The following is a 17,500-nucleotide window of genomic DNA, read 5'->3' on the forward strand; positions in this document are numbered from 1 at the left end:
TTTTCCCTAGGGCTTGGAACTAGAAGTGTGTAGGCTGGAGCTACAGCAGGCACCTTGACACCATAAGGGAACAGCATGACTAAGAAAGGGATTTTTAAAAAAAAAAAAAAAAAAAAGGAAAGCAAAGCTGAGAGATGGACAGAGAAAAACTATGGGTCCTGGTGAAACTAGCACTTCCTCTGATCTTCTCCAGTACATGAGACAATAAACCCCTCCTTCTTATTTTTTCTTAAGAAAGTTTGAGTTGCATTTTCTTTCACTTGCAACCAAGAGATTCGAAAAACACAGTCATGCTGGGAATTTTTATTTTATCCTGTAGGCGATGGATTCAATGAAGGGATTCACTTGGGAATGGGTGGGTGACACGAGCCCGTTTGTGCTTCATCAGGCTCACTCTGGCATCTGGTGGGGAGACAAATCCTCTGAAGCCAGATAGACTCAAATTCAAACCCCACTTGTGTAATTTATTCACCCCGTGATCTCAGGAAGTGTATCAGTTGGGATTCTACCTGAGAAACAGAACTTGTACTATATACGTATATATTTATTTATTTATTGCAAGGAAATGGATTTGCACTTGTGGGGGCTGGCTAAGCAATGTTCAAAATCTGTAAGGCAGGCCAGCAGGCTGGACACTCTGGGGCAGGAGCTGACACAGCAGCCCACAGGTGAATTTCCTCCCCAGGGCAAAGCTCAGTTTTGCTCTCTGGGCTGTTAAACTGATTGGATGAGGCCCACCCAGATTATTGAGGACAATCTCCTTTATTTAAAAGTCAACTTATTGTAGATGTTAACCACATCTACAAAATATCTTCACAGCAGCACCTATATTAGTATTTGGTTAAATAACTGGGTACTATAGCCTAGCCACATTGGCACATAAAACTAATCATCACAATTTCTTCGAGTTTGTTTCCTCTGCTATAAAATTGAGATACTGAGGCTTTCCTCATATACAAAAATGTGTGTAAAGTAGAACTTTACAAAAAACAAAGTATAGTGCTTAACATGTTGTAGCAGTTCAGTTTACAGGAATCAGTGGGGAGGCCTTTGCAACAGTTTAGGAGAGGAAGGTTTGGTTTGGGTAAGAATATTTTTTTCCAACATGGAGACTTTTGTTTTTTTAGATAATGACTTATTCTGTTGCCCAGGCTAGAGTACAGTGGTGTTATCATAGCTCACTGCAAACTCAAATTCCTGGGCTCAAGCAATCCTCCTGCCTCAGCCTCCTGAGTAGCTGGGACTACATGCACACACCACCATGCTCAGCTAATGGTGTTTTTTTTGTTTGTTTTTTATAGAGATGGGGTCTTGCTATGTTGCTCAGGCTGGTCTAGAACTTCTGGCCTCAAGCGATCCTCCCGCCTTAGCCTACTAAAGTACTAGGATTACAAGCATGAGCCACCACACCTGGCCTCCAACCAGGATATTTTAAAAATAAAAGTAATATAAGTACATGGGGAAAAAAAATCAAACCAGTTCAAACATGTAGTCAATGTTACTCAAAAGTTAGTCTCCCTCTTATTCCAGGCCTTTTCCTCAGAAGCGATCAGTGCTGATAGTTTCCTACTATCTTTCCAGAATTATATTCTATATGTACATACATACATACACACACACACGAACAGAGCCCACTTCACCTTCTTTCGCACCCAGTTTTGTGCCCCCCACCCTGCACCTTGCTTTTTTAATTTCATAGTATGTCATGGAGAATGTTCCATTTCAGTATGTACAAATATACTTCTTTTAAAAAATGGCTGCAGGCCTGGAGCGGTGGTTCACGCCTGTAATCCTAGCTCTCTGGGAGGCCGAAGAGGGCGGATTGTTTGAGCTCAGGAGTTCGAAACCAGCCTGAGCAAGAGCGAGACCCCGTCTTTACTAAAATTAGAAAGAAATTAATTGGACAACTAAAAATATATAGAAAAAATTAGCTGGGCATGGTGGCACATGTCTGTAGTCCCAGCTACTCAGAAGGCTGAGGCAGGAGGATCGCTTGAGCCCAGGAGTCTGAGGTTGCTGTGAGCTAGGATGACGCCACGGCACTCTAGCCCAGGCAACACAGTGAGACTATGTCTCAAAAAAAAAAAAAAAAAAAGGCTGCAAATTGTTCCATTTCATGGCTAAACACTAAATCATTTATTTAATAAGTCCCTAACTGATGGACATTTAGATTACTAACATTTTTTGCTGTTATAAATAATACACGAATAAACATCCATCCATACAAACATCTTTGCATAACATGTAAGAATATCTGTAAGATAAATTTCTGGAACTGGAAGTGCTACATAAAAGTGATTGCACATTTGAAATGTCAATATAGTATCAATTTATCCTTCAAAAAGATTGCATTAGTTTATACCCAACCACTAGTATATGAGGTACTCATTTTCCCATCCCGTTATCAACACTGCCACCCTGGATTTAAACCTATTTGTTTTCCTTTAAAGTATGAAAATGGACATTTAGAAAAACAGGCATAACAATGATCCTTTCTCTGGGCAAGAGCTGCAGTTTTGTTTGGGTTTTATTTTTCTGATAGCAGAGCTGGGCTTCTGCCCTGTCCTGTGGTCCCCACTCTGAGCAGTTGGGGCAGATGACCTGCCCATAGGACTCAACCAGAATAGCTCCAGGTCACCAGGCAAAAGGGTAGGCCAGCCCCGGGCCTTGGTCCAGCCTGATGATGGAAATGCAGACAAGCCAAGTCCTATAATAGAATACAGAGCCATTGTCGGGAAACCACAAATTGCTGACTTGCTCCTACAAACAATCAATATTCAGAAGCTGAGTCCAGGAATTCTAAAGATGCATCCTGCAAAAGGGCAAAGTGGGGGGAGGACAGGCTTTTAGAAAAGAGCTCAGCACCAGAGGGCCTTGGAGGTACTTCTTAGAGAGCCTCTGAGAAGGCCCTATGGCCCCTTCGACACTCCCTCTGATGATCCCAGAACGCTAGGCTGCCTAGGAGTGGATCTGGGAAATTATCCCATTTCTAAGAGTCCAGGGAAAGAGTGAAGGGAGTTCCAAGAAGCAAGTGCTCACTTCCAGTGGGATAGTGCAGGGGAGTGGTTAGTGGTTACACCTGGCTTGAAATCCTGACTCAGTCACTTAGCAGCTCTCTGACCTTGGGCACCTTGTTCACCTCTCTGTCTCAGTTTTCTTGTCTACAGAATGAAGATAATAACATCTGGCTCAGAAAGTCATTGTAGGGATTCAGTTGAATAATTATGTTTGTAAATAACTTTACCTGGGCTGGGCATGGTGGCTCACACCTGTAATCCCAGCCTTTGAGAGGCCAAGGTGGGAGGATCGCTTGAGCCCAGGAGTTTGAGACCAGCCTGGGCAACATAGTGAGACACTATCTCTACAAAAGATAAAAATATCAGTCAAGGCCGGGCGCGGTGGCTCACGCCTGTAATCCTAGCATTCTGGGAGGCCAAGGCGGGTGGATTGTTTGAGCTCAGGAGTTCGAGACCAGCCTGAGCAAGAGCGAGACCCCGTCTCTACCAAAAATAGAAAGAAATTATTGGACAGCTAAAAATATATAGAAAAAATTAGCCACCATGCTACAGCATGGGAGGCTTGAGGCAGGAGGATTGCTTGAGCCCAAGGGTGTGAGGTTACAATGAGCTATGATGATGCCACTACACTCCAGACCGGGCAACAGTGTGACTCTCTGTCAACAAAAAAAAAAAAAAAAAATATCAGTCAGGCATGGTGACTCCATCTCTATAAAAGATAAAAAAAATCAGCTGGGTGTGGTGGTGTGTGCCCGTAGTCCTAGTTACTTGGGAGGCTGAGGTGGGAGGATAACTTGAACCAAGATGAGGTTACAGTGGACTAGGATAATGCCACTGTACTCCAGCCTGGGTGACACAGTGAGATCCTATCTCTTAAAAACAAAAACAAGAAAACCTAGGGCCAGGCACATTGGCTCGTGCCTGTAATCTTAGCACTTTAGAAGGCTGAGGTGGTAGGATCACTTGAAGCCAGGAATTTAAGACCAGCCTAAGCAACATAGCAAGACCCTGTTTCTACAAAAAAAAAAAAAAAAAAAAATTAGCTGGGCATTGTAATACGTGCCTGTAGTCCCAGCTACTCAGGAGGCTGAGGCAGGGGGATCACTTGAACCTCAGAGTTTGAGGTTGCAGTGAGCTATAATCATACCAGTGCACTCTACCCTGGGTGACAAAGTAAGACCCTGTCTCAAAAAAAAACAAACAAAAAAAACCAATAAAAAACAGTAACTTAGCCTAGTGCCTAGCTCTTTGTAAGGGCTGAAAGAATTATTATTAATATTGTTATTAATAATAACAATAGGAGTTCAGGAAGGGGAACTAAGGTTAGCAGGGCCTGGAGGAGGGGCCATTTGAGCTAGGGCTTGAAGAATCGGGAAGATGTGGCACATCGGAACGAATAAAGGGAATGAATGAAGTTCACATACAAAGGTTCTCTTGGTATCTCGGGACACATGCTGGGGTCTCAGCAGTAGACCAATGTGGAGGGGTACAGGCAGGGGACAATACCAGTGTGGAACATGTCCAGTAGTCCTAGCTTGAATGGTATCTACAATGGCATTGGCATCTGGGGTCCAAATTGAAGCATATGCTGGGTACAGAAGCAGGAGTCTCTGTGCAGTAGAAATGTTTTCCCTCACTAAGATCTTTTGAAACTTGACCCCTTGGGGCATTTAGGATAATGTGAGGGAGTACCATATATTGTGCTGGGCTCATAATACTTACTGACATCACAGGAACAAGGTCTGAACATCTCCCACTCAGCTCAGTGGGGTATAATTTTTTCAAACTGTCTCTGTCTCAAATATCTCATCTCCCATCTTCCACTGCAACATGATACGATCTTTTCCCAGTGTCCAACCCCCAGCCCTTCATTACCATGATGCTATGGGCTGAATGTTTATGTCCTCCCCAAATGCATATGTTGCTAGCCTAATCCAAAAAGTGATGGTGTTTGGAGGGAAGGTCATTAGGTCATGAGAGTGGAGCCCACATGATGGGATTAGTAGATTAGTGTTATCTGCAAACCAGTAAGAGTGCCTTCACCAGATACCATATCTGTCAGCATCCTGATCTTCGACATCTCAACTTCCAGAACTGTGAGAAATAAACGTTTGTTGTTCAAGCCACCCATTGATGGTATTTTTGCTATAGAAGCTCAAACCGACTAAAGAAACATTCATTTTCTCTCTCATAGAAGAAAGTGCAGAGGTAGTCAGCCCAGGTACAGTACTCCATGATGTCAGTGACCCAGGTTCCTTCCCTATTGTGGCTCCACTATCCTCAGCATGTATTCTTCACATCATGGTCCATGATGGCTACTCCTGCCACATGTCTGCCATTGCAGCCAGCAGAAAGAAGGAAGGGACAAAGAGGGGCACATTCCCTCACACCCACACCACTTCTCCCCACACCCTGTTTGTCAGATTTTGGTCATATGGCCATACCTAGCTGCAAGGGAGGCTGGGAAATATGGTCTTTCTTTTGGGTGACCAAGTGCCTAGTAAAATTCATGTTTCTATTACTAGAAGAAACAGGGAAAAATGGATATCAAGGGACAACCAGAAGTCTCTGCTATAATCAGTTTATTATCTATTTTCCTAAGAGATCGAATATTTTTAGGCCAGAGAGTAAGGTCATATCACTGGAGGAAGACAAGTTTCTCCCTTAAAGGGATGATGATTCTCTGTGACAACTGAGAGTGAACAGTTGAGTACAAGAGAGAAAATCAATGTGAAAGATAGGCCTGAGACAGACAAGTGAAAGACCACCTGTCCCTCTGGGTCTCTTTCCTTCTGGGGTTGGGACTCTAGAATAGTCTATGTGGGCTGAATAGGACTTTGGGGTGGGGGTGGAAAATGGCCTCTGATATACACACAGCATGGGCTGGGCAGAAAGGCCTGCCAAAGGGTTCTCCATGCTTACCTTGTGAAAATGTTCTAGCTCATGTTGTACTTAATGTTTGTTTCCATTTGACCATCTCCTGAGCCCCAGGGAAAGTCTTATTAACTGTCTGAGTCTGGTCACAGATGTGCCATGTGGAATTATGAGCAAAGGGATTATCTGTCCACATTTGAATGCAGGGTCCATCAGGGCAGGTCTCTTCTGTTATGTAATCTCTGCATGATGATGATGAAGGGCACATGCCTGCTTGAGTTGTTTCCAGCACATTCTACCTCTGCTGCTTCCCTCCCTCCACAATGCCTGGCATCCCTACTCTGGGGCGATTACTTAGAGGCAGGGTATGGCTCCGATTTAGCACTGTATCCCCAGGGCCAGATAAACAGTGATGGGATTGAATCAACATGACATACGAAACTCTTCGTAATCTGGCTTCAGTAGACGTTTTTAGCTAATTTACTTAGCCTAGGCTGTAGCTAGCCTCTAGCACAGACTAAGTACATAGAATAATAGTAATATTGATAATTATTATCCATTGAGTAACAGGTACCAGTCATTTTCTAAGCACTTTATATGCATTAATTCATCTGATCTTTACAGAACCCTCTCAGGTAAGTGGAATTACTACCTCCATTTGTATGATGAGGAAATTAGGCTCAGAGAGGTGGAATAACTTGCTGAAGGTCCCAGAGCCCGCAAGTGGTAGAGCCAGAACTTGAAGCCAGGCAGTCTGCCCAGACCCTTAACCATTCCCAGCCAGTCCTCTCCAGTGCCTCTGTTGCAGAGTTGACCTTGCTCTTTCAAGTTGCCAAGCCTTTGCTCTGCTGGAATGCCCTTCCCTAGTTTCTGTCTTCGGCAAACTCTACTTGCCCTTTTTTTTTTTCTCTCAACAATTGTGAAAACTGTTATATTTCCAAATCTCTGTTCATCTCTCTGTACATATTTTACATCATATATAACATTACATGTTAATGTTGTTGACCTCACGACACTTCATTGCTACGTAACATATTTACACTGAAGAGATTTAACAACACCCTTGTCTCTCTTTTATGCCCCGGTGTTTCATATAAGCCCCCACTTAGGTTTCACACACTGCAAGTGGTTGTTTTTCCAGAATGACTTTGGCTCTTTAAAGAGACCAAGTCAGCTGTCTTTCCTTCTGTGGTACTGTCCACGTCTCCCTAAAGCCCAAGGGACAAGTCCAGCTGTGCTCATGGTTTACATATTGTCTGCTTTCTTGGTACCCACAGGCAGATGTGAGTACTTGAACCATTTATTCATCTATTGACATTCATTATTTTGAGCAATTACACATTTTCCTCCCCTTACATCACAAAGGAAATCACAAAACTTCATAGAATTAGTAGTCAACTGAATGAGTAGCCTATTCCATTAGTAGTACATTAATGAGTGCTTGGTAGAGATATTATGGTTTTTTTTTTTGTGGATAAGAATATTTTTGACATTGTAAATGTCCTTTGAGTCAAATCAGGACAGGGTACAAAATGAGGCACGCAGATGGACTTTTGAGTCCAGCTCACCACTGCTCAACTTTTTTTCTAATATGAACTGTCCATGAGGCCCCTCAGCATCTGGGGGCAAAAGGGCCAAGTACACAGGGGTCTCTGCACCTTCTTCTGAACTTTTGGTGGCCTTGGGTCCTGCCATGTCGGTTCTAACCCAGCCTGGACAGCAGGCATTCAGGAGGACTTTGTCTCCTTTCCTCTGCTCACTCAGTTTCCTGGCCTGTATTCTCGACAGGACCGTGATGCCAGTCTTCGTCACTCCATATGCAGTGTTGGGCCAGCCCTCTTTCTGGTGCACTCCCTTCTTCGTATCTTCCACAGACTTGTGCATGAGCCCCACCAGCTCCTCCTCCGTGGTGGTCTCGCTGCGGAACTTCTGCTGCAGCTCTGGGCTGCACCTTTTAAGGGCGCTGAGACTCACCGTGCTAGACACATTCACCACTCTGCCTTGGGGTTTTATTGGAGGGAGTAACTCTGTGCAGACATCTCGGGTACCAAAAAAGTTTGTTTTCATGGTCACTTCTGTTAGAATATGGAAGGGCGTGGTATCAGCAACTTTGAAGGCGATGCCCATGTTGTTGACCAACATGTCGAGCCCCCTGTACTCCCTGCGCAGAAAGTCGTGCAGGGCGCGGATGCTCTGCAGGTCGTTGATGTCCAGCTGGTGGAAGCGCGGGCTCAGGCCCTCGGCCTGCAGCTGCTGCACAGCCGCCTGGCCCCCGGCCACGTCCCGCGCCGTGAGCACCACGTCCCCGAGAACTGGCGGCACAGGTCGCGCACGATGGCGAAGCCGATGCCCTTGTTGGCGCCGGTCACCAGCGCCACGCGGCTGCAGGACGACATGGCTGAGCGGGGTTCGTGGGGCAACTGCGTGGAGAAGAGATCAGGCCGAGGCCCTGGAGCTGCGCAGACCATGTGAGCCTCTACTTGCCCTTTAAAGTCCAGCGCATGAAACAGTGACTCAAAGTACTGTAAATAAATAAATAAATAAATAACCAGCCCAGATGCTCCATTCCTGACCCCACCTGCCTTTCCAGCTAGAGAAAGGAGGTGACTTTCTCTACTTTGTTCCCTTTTCTGGTTACTCCCAGCCCTGGGCTGAGAGCTCTCTTAAAACAGGGACCACAGCTCATGCTCAGTATCCCCAGCCCTCAGCACAGTGCTGTCTGTGGAAGGTCATTCATTCATGTTTTCAACAAACATAACAAGTTGAATAACTGACTCCACTGCTTCACATACAAGGAAACAAGTCAGAGAGAGGGACCTGTCCACATCACACAGCAGGTGAGAGAAAGAGCTAAGGCCAGACCCCCGGCCCCCTGGCGGCCAGCTCTGCTCTCTCTCACACCACCCTGGCCGGGCATGGAACATTTGAAAAGCCTTCGTGCATCTTTGAACCTTTCTTAATTCTGTCTTACATTTCATGCCAAAGAGGACTTCTTTGAGAGTGCTGGTGGGAGAGTGAGTTTTGGCTAGTCTTGTCTGGAAATCATGAGGCAACAGGGAAAAACAGACAAACGATCCTGGGATGTATTTTGCTGACCCAGTCCTCAAAAACAGCAGAACAAAACACTCCAAACTCAAGCTGGGGCTTCTGGCCAGTAGGGCATTGAGTCAACTTGGACGGACTTCACGAAATGAATCCTCCTCCCTTTTTCTTAAAATGGTGGGGCCTTTGGAGAGGAAGTGTTTTCTGGTTTGTCTGGGTTTTCTTTAAGGCAAAGCAAAAAAAACATCGAAAATGTTACAAGGCCCTAAAGCCTTCCAAACATAAACAAGCTCCAGGCACGTCTTCCCTTGTCCCATCTCACTGCCGAATGAGTCCATTGCATCCCAGGACCTGACACTTCTCTCATCCTTGGTCAGAGAAGGTGGGAGAAAAACCTGACTCTACTTAATCACAATTAGAAAAATCAGAGAAATTATTAAGGAAACATTACCATTCTTTCATTAACTCTTAATTCTAGGCCTCTGCACAAAGATAGTAACATGATAGTGGTGAGAGCACAGGCTCCTGAGACAGCAGATCAGGGTTGGAATCCTGGTCCTATCACTTAATAGCTGTGTGACTTTGAGCAAGTTACTCACCCTCTCTGAGCCTCAATTTTGTCATCTATAAACCTGGTGATAGTACCTATCACACAGAGTTGTTGTGAGAACTAAATGAGATGCTGCAAGTAAAGTACCCAGCATCATGCCTGATACACGAGGAGTGTTTTATCGATATTAGCCATTGTTATTTTTACATGATGTCCTTTATGGCTGGAATGAGCTTCCTTGCCTTGTCTGCCTAGGAAACTTTTACTCATGCTTCAATACGCAGCATAAGGGCATCCTCCTTGGTGAGGCATCTCTGACTATCCCCTGTTTCCCCTTCAGTGTGGTCCTGGTACTGGTCCGTGGTCTGTTAGGAACCAGGCTGCACAACAGGAGGTGAGCAGCAGGCAAGCAAGTGACGCTTCATCTGTATTTACAGCCAATCCCCATCGCTCACATCACCACCTGAGCACCGCCTCCTGTCAGATCATCAGGCATTATATTCTCACAGGAGTGTGAACCCCCCTGTAAACTGTACATGCGAGGGATCTAGGTTAAGCTCCTTATGAGAATCTAATGCCTGATGATCCGAGGTGGAGCTGAGGCGGTGATGCTAGTACAGAGGAGCAGCTGCAAATACAGATTATCGTTAGCAGAGAGGTTTGACTGCATAATAAATGTAATGAGCTTGAATCATCCTGAAATCATCCGCCTACCCCGAGTCCGTGGAAAAATTGTCTTCCATGAAACCGGTCCCTGGTACCAAAAAGGTTGGGGACCACTGCTCTAGGAGACAAGAACCCGGGATACAAGGGTGTGTGTGTATGTTCTGTTCTCAGCCCCACCATCGTGGTCCATCTTTTCCTCTCTGTCCCACCCAGGCCCATCCTGGATTTACACTCCATACTCAGCTGGAAGAATTTGAGGCAGAGGAGCTACCAGGACCTCCCTAGGCTGCCTGGGTGCTGGGAAGCAGGAGAGGCGTTGGGCAGCGGCACTGCTTTGAGTGGAGCCACAGGCCTCCTCTCAAGGAGGCTGTGGTTGGAAGTGTGGGCTGTGCACTGACAGCCTGGGTACAAAGTCCCCCTTCAGCCTCTTCCTCGCTGTTGCACTTCTCTGTGTGTCTGCATTCTCACTGTATTAGTTCGCTAGGGCTGCCGTAACAAAGTGCCACACACTAGGTGGCTCAAACAACAGAAATTTATTTCTCTCACAGTTCTGGAGGCTGAGAGTCAGAGGTCAAGGTGTCAGCAGGTCGGTTTCTAGTGAGAGCCTTTCTCCTTGGCTTGCAGGTGGCCTGCTTTCTGGCTTTGGCTGTTTTTCCTATGGTGAAATAAGGCACAGTGAACTCCGAAGGAAGTGAGCCTCCAGGGTCTAAATAGCCCAGGGAAATTGGAACTAATCAATGAGCACACGTGCACAGAGGGAAGTAAAACTCAGTGGAAATCAATGGGGGGGAGGGGTAAAAGGCTACCTAATGGGTATAATGAACACTATTTGGGTGACAGGCACACCTGTAGCCAGGACTCAAGCATTACAAAAGCAATTCGTGTAACCTAAAATATTTGTACCCCCTTAATATTTTGTAGTAAAAAAAGTTAAACTTCTGGTAAAATATTAAAAAAACAAAGTTAGGATCCATTTCAAAATAAATAAATAAATATCCCAGGGAAAACTACAGACAGCCCTGCAGTGACATTGCCTTGGCTGGCCAATGCTGGATTTCATTTCATCTCAGACAGTTCCAAGACAAGTTTATTTTATGTTCCAAAACATAATAATAAATGCTGTCAATTATAATTTTAAGATACCATTAATTGTTAAGCCTCATCCTGATTTCAGAGATGCTGAAATTTGAAAAAATACGTGTCTTAGAATGGACGTAGGCAGTATATCCTGTTTCTTAACTTTTGCCAGTGAGGAGGCAGGCACTGGGCCTGGTCCTCAGAGTCTGGCTGCTGTCCAGTACCAGGCTTTTGTAGGGAAGTAGGGTGGTGAAGCATCGTCCTAACTGAGGCTCATCACTTGGAGAACTAGCTAAACCCCTGACTGGGAAACAATCCAAAATGCTGCTCAGGCCCCACATGAGCTTTTGGTGGGTCTCATGAAATGAGCCTGTAGCTTTGGAGTCTGGCAGATCTAGGTTCTTGTTCCAAAGCTGCTACTCACCAACCAAGTGGCTGAAAGAAGAAAGGCTCCAAAGTGCAAAGAGGGCTTTGCCAAATGTTGCACGTGCACGGCAGTGTGTGGGAGAGAGAGGCCTGGGCAGTTGGGGGTCCCAAGGTCCAGCCTTGGCTCTTCCCACCCTGGCTGTGGACCAGGCCAAGTCCCTCCGCCTCTCTGGGCCTGTTTCCTTGTGGGTAAAGCAGTGGAGTTCAGTCACTTATTCAACAGATGTGAACCGAGGACCTCCCCTTTGGAGGCAGTGCGCTGAGGGCTGGGATATAGAGCATGAGATGTGGCACCTGCTTCCTGAGAGCTCTGTCCCACATGCAGGCAGCCAGGCGCTGTCCATGCATTCTCTCCCTCAATCCTTGTAATCACCTTCTGAGGTAGGCAAGGCAGGTATTTTATCCCCATTTCATGGATGAAGTCGTTGAGACTGAGAAAGTGGCAGTGCTTGCCATGGCAGAGCCAGAGTCGGGACCTGCTCAGCTCTACTCAAAGCCAGTTCTCTTTCCTCTTCACCTTTGATGGTCAGTCTTAAGTCTCCTTCTAGCACACTTCCAGATTCTATTTCAAAAAATAGCCAACGAATGGCACGTTCTGATAGTCCCCTACAGGTTCCCTCTCTCTTAGCAGCCACATAAGGGAGAACCTCTCTCTGCTCAGGAATGGTGGGGCAGGAGGCTGGGTGGGGGGCTTAGTTTGTCTGACCTGGCTTCTCTTCTAAGGAGGTGAGGAGCACCACGTTTCAGTGGAGTGAGCCTCCCTCACAACAGCTGTCCATTTACGCTCATGCAAGTGTTAGTGGTGTGACATGCCACTGGAGTATTCCACTTTGCCTGGTCATTTTATGCGCAGTAGCACTTAATACAGTCCAGCATTTCACAATGGAAAATACAGAAATCACAGGGCTGCTCCATCACTCAGTGTTATGTTCATGGGTTTATGTTCACAGGGTGAAAGGGTGGGACAAGACACTAGGGGCCAGTCCCTAGCTGGAAGTCCTCATGACAGCCCCATCAAGGGATTTTGGGGTCTCTGCTTGCATGTCTCTAATGGGTAGGAAGATCACCCTTCCATTCTGCTCTGGCGAGAAGACACTTCAGGCTGGTGGAGACCAGCTCTACCTTGCTGCATTTTGCTGAGGAAGGTTTCAGGTGAAGGACAGTGAAGTGATTTGCTCAAGGTCACCTGGAATGTCAGTGGAAAAGCCTGGATCAGAGTCCTGGCACTTGGAAGCCTGGTTCTGTCCTTGGCCTCACAGTTGAGAGGAAATAATCTCAAAGGAGGATTCAGAATGGGTTCTCACTTCAACTTGACCACTTAACTTGAATGAAATGATATTTAATCAATTTAATATTAGCCTAGGCTAGGGCCTACTATGTGCTAGGCACTACACTTACATGTAGTGTGACCACAGGTGAGTCATTTCACCTCCCTGAACCTCAGTTTCCCATCTATGAAAAACAAGCACCTCTTGTACAGCTTCTCTCAGAGCTGTGCTGTGAGGATTAAATGAAGAAAAGGAAGTAAAGTGCTTTATAAACTGTAAAGTGCTGGCTACATTGAGGGGCTATTGCTAAAGCTGGCCATCCTATCTCTGTGGTCCACTCTACCTGGAGCAGATTTCCACCTTAGCACTCGCCGGCATATTGGAATCTGTTTGCCTGTTTCTCTCCCCGACCAGATTCCTCCGAGGGAGGAATGTGCAGGGTCACATTTGATTTCCCAGAGCCCAGCCCTGGGCCTAGCGTATAAGAGGTGCTTAACAGAGTTTGTGAACAGAGCCCATTCAGGAAGCTATAACAATATACTGTAAACTGGGCAGCAGAAATATAGTTCTTACAGTTCTGGAGGCTGGGAAGTCCAAGATCAAGGCACGGGCAGATTTGGTTGGCATCTATTGAGGGCTTGGTTTCTGGCTCATACAAGGTTATCTTTTCACTGTGTCCTCACATGGTGGAAAGGGCAAAGGAGCCATCTGGGGCCCTTTTTGTAAGGGAACTAATCCCTTATTTGAGGGTTCCACCCTCATGACCTAACCACTTCCCAAAAGCATCCCTCCAAGCATTATCACCTTGCGGGTTAGGTTTCAACATAGGAATTTTAGGGCGACACAGACATTCGGTCTATGAACAGCACATGTGATGAGATCTGTTTCCCAGACCCAAGGGCACTGGAAGACCAGAGGAGGAAGGGCTCAGTGAGAGGGTGGGTGGAGGGTGAGAAGGGCACCCACTGTGGAGGGACAGGATGTGAGTCACTGGAGAAGAGAGAGTGTGGGACACTTTGAGCAGTGGGAGTGGCTTCAGCAAAGGTCAGGAGATGGAAATCCACATGGACTATGCAGGAGGCACTGAGGGAGTGGGCAAGTAGGACAGCAGTGAAAGACGAGGACAGAAAATCATCATAATAATAGTTGTGATAATATTTTCCAACAGTGCTTACTCCAGGAACTGTTCAAAAGGCTACAGATATATTACCTCATCAAACCCTTACAACACCCCTATGAGGTGGATACTGTAATCTCCACTATACAGACAAAGAAACAGAGAGGCTAAGTAACTTGCCCAAGGTCACATAGCTGTTAAGTGACAAGGCTGGGCTTTGATCCCAGGCAGCCTGACTCCCAAATTGTGTTCTCTTCAGCCTACTTTAGTTTGAGAAAGACTTTGTTCAAGAAGGAGTTTGAGGCTGGGCACGGTGGCTCACGCCTGTAATTCTAGCATTCTGGGAGGCAGAGGCGGGTGGATCGCTTGAGCTCAGGAGTTTAAGACCAGCCTGAGCAAAAGTGAGACTCTGTCTCTACTAAAAATAGAAAAGTTGGCAGGCATGGTGGTATGCTCCTGTAGTCGCAGCTACTTGGAAAGCTGAGGCAGGAGGATCGCTTGAGCCCAGGAGTCTGAGGTTGCTGTGAGCTAGGCTGATGCCATGGCACTCTAGCCCAGGCAACAGAGGTGGCAGAAGTCCCACCAACATATATTGAGCACCTTCTGTGTGCTAGGCACTGGTGGTGCAAAGGGAAAGACAGAACCCTGTCGTCACCACCTTACCAGCTCGTAGTTCGGTGAGAAGGATGATGGGTGCTGGAGCTGGCTCACTCCAGCTGTCCAGAGACCCATGTGTGCCTCTTTTCCAGCTTGTCAGTGACATCTCATTGGTGGCTTGAAATCCACCATGGTGACACTTTACACCATGGAAAGTGGCCAACAGTACAAACCAGAGCTTTATTTACCAGTACAAGTCTGCCTGTGAACAACTGCAGTATACTGATGAAAGTCTTCACCAGGTATAGGGTGGCACAGAGCGGGTTGGGACAGGGTCTGCTTGGAGCTGAGGAGGCCAGGACACAGTGTTGAAGGGTGAGCAGATGTTTGTTATGAAGACAAAGTAGTAAAGGGCAGCCCAGACAGGAGTGTGGAATGGCAAGACATATTCTTTGCTTCTGGGAAAGAAAACTGTGGATGTGAAGGAGCTTGGCAACTTATAAGGTGCCAAACAAAAGGGTGTTGAAGAAGCAAATCCAATATAGGATTTATAAAATGAACCAATTGGGGGAGACAGTATCCATATCATAACACATGAACCTTTGTTCTTTGGCTGGCAAGATCCCTAGGGCAGCGGTCCCCAACCTCTTTGGCACCAGGGACTTGTTTCATGGAAGACAATTTTTCCACAGACCAGGAGGTGGGGGAAGATTTCAGGATGATTCAAGCTCATTACATTTTTTATGCAGTCAAACCTCTCTGCTAATGATAATCTGTATTTGCTGCTGCTCCCCCGTGCTAGCATCACCACCTCAGCTCCACCTCAGATCATCAGGCATTAGATTCTCAGAAGGAGCTCGCAACCTAGATCCCTCACAGGTGCAGTTTACAGTAGGGTTCAAGCTCCTATGAGAATCTAATGCCTGACGATCTGACAGGAGGCGGAGCTTATGTGGTGATGTGAGCGGTGGGGAGCAGCTGCTGTAGATGCAGATGAAGCTTTGCTCACTAGCCTGCCACTCACCTCCTGCTGTGCGGCCCAGTTCCTAACAGGCCACGGACTGGTACTTCTCCGTGGCCCTGGGGTTGGGGACTGCAGCCCTAGAGGATTTCAAATGTATCTCAGCTGGGCCTTTACCCAACTGTTTACTAAAAGGGAACCTTGGCTTTGGGTGGAGAGGCCTGGCATAAGGAAGAGAACAGGCTAGAACACTCTAGGGCTGCCAGCTAACTGGGAAATGCTGACAAAGGCTTTGGAATGCTGTGTATATTGGGGGATGGCAGGGAAGTTGGCAGGAAATGGGATCAGGAAAGGGGGTGGCAAGGGTCAGATACACCAGGCTGTGTATGCACTTCTTGCCCCTGAGAGTCAGAGCCGGACAGTACCACCTCAAAGCTTGTTTTGCAGTCCTTTGTATTGGGTGGTCTTGGGTCACTCGGTGATTCTCTGGCTTCCACAGGCTGATGTTCCTCAGGGTCCCCTTTGGTCCTTGTGATCCAAACTGGGGTGTGTCACCACACTGTTTCCACAGCTCTGCTGGTGCCACACTGTCCCAAAGGTTCTGAAGGAGACTGAAGTCACTGGGCTGTCTGGGCAAATGGAGCTGCCAGAGCCAGGACCCTGCAGGGCCTGGAGATGGGCCCCAGCCCCTCCCTTTGATGGCCCTGTTATCAAGGTTGTTTTGCTCTGAGAGATGATCACGGGCTTCATTTCCCTGCCAACTGCCTCCATCAGCCTGATCCCCCTGGGACACAGGCAGACGCAGGTGGTCAGTGTGAAAAGACTGTAATTCAGGACAGGGATGGGCTGGTGCTCTGGCCACATGAGCCAAGAAATTGGCCCAAGGCTGACCGTGGCTAAGCCCCTATTCACAACAGACTGTTTTAGGAGCAATCTATAAAAGGAAGCTGCAGTTTGGGGTAAATAAGTGGGCAGTTACACAAATGCTATATAATTTAGGCTGCACAGCGGTTTACAAAACAGAATGGCTGCATCCTGGGCTCCGAAGTCTGAGGTGTGGACAAGGGGGATCTTGGCCACTCCTGCACTGGGAGCTCTGGCCCAAAGGCAGAACAGGGTCATGAGGCGTGGCCCTTCATAAAAGGGAAAAGGGCCTTTGGAGGTCCTAAGGGTGTGAGATCACAGAGTGGTGGCCGAGGTGGCGGCTGCTGCTGGCTTCCGAGCATGCGGGGACCGTTTTGTGGCAGGCCTCATGAAGCGGTCATACCAAGGTGCCTTATGGTTCCCCTGAGCACCTGTTCTGACCATCCCTCTGCGTGCCTGGGACCACACCTAGGGCAGGAACAGAGAGCCAGCAAGTGCTGTGTGCCTGACATTGCCCCTTCAGCTGGGATGAAGCCCTGGGCTGTATAAAAAAGGCTAAACTCAGTCCGGGTGAGATCACCATTGGGTCTCACTCAGGGTGGTGAGGGGCTCACAGGAAGCACATCTCTGCCTCCCAGTTCACTCCCACTCTCACTCACTCGAGCACTGGGATGGTGCTGCTGGCACTGCTTAGTGTTTGTTCCCTTTCTCACATTTTGCTAAGCAGATGGCTGAACTCACCTAAGTTAGATGTGGGCGCGATGAGATTGCCTTGAACGTACAACCTGTCGCTCCCCTAGTGCTGTGGATATGCGTGAATGCACACCCTTCCTTGGTCACCCTCCCTGGCTGGCTGCCAGCTCCCTGCTCTTGCTGTTCCCTGCACCCATGGTGCCCTCCTTGCTTATTCTGTCACAAAATCCAACCAACCAAAGGCACAGCTCGACCCTCCACACAGCCCTCTATGAGGCTCTCTTTCCCTGAGTTCCCACAGCACACTGTGTGAAGCCCTGACCTTTTTCCAGGCGAATTTAGCTGAAC

At 47.2% G+C, this 17,500-nt stretch overlaps 1 pseudogene across 1 annotated transcript; it reads right to left on the reverse strand.

The window, feature by feature from the left end:
* Positions 1 to 7,190: 7,190 nt before the first annotated feature.
* On the reverse strand, positions 7,191 to 8,347 carry LOC105815763 (annotated as a pseudogene). The gene has a single exon (XR_001137759.1). The product of XR_001137759.1 is annotated as a carbonyl reductase [NADPH] 1 pseudogene (transcript).
* Between the last annotated feature and the right edge of the window lie 9,153 nt (positions 8,348 to 17,500).

Source organism: Propithecus coquereli, unplaced genomic scaffold (assembly GCF_000956105.1).
Source record: "Propithecus coquereli isolate 6110/MARCELLA unplaced genomic scaffold, Pcoq_1.0 Scaffold344, whole genome shotgun sequence".
Classification (NCBI taxonomy): Eukaryota; Metazoa; Chordata; class Mammalia; order Primates; family Indriidae; genus Propithecus; species Propithecus coquereli.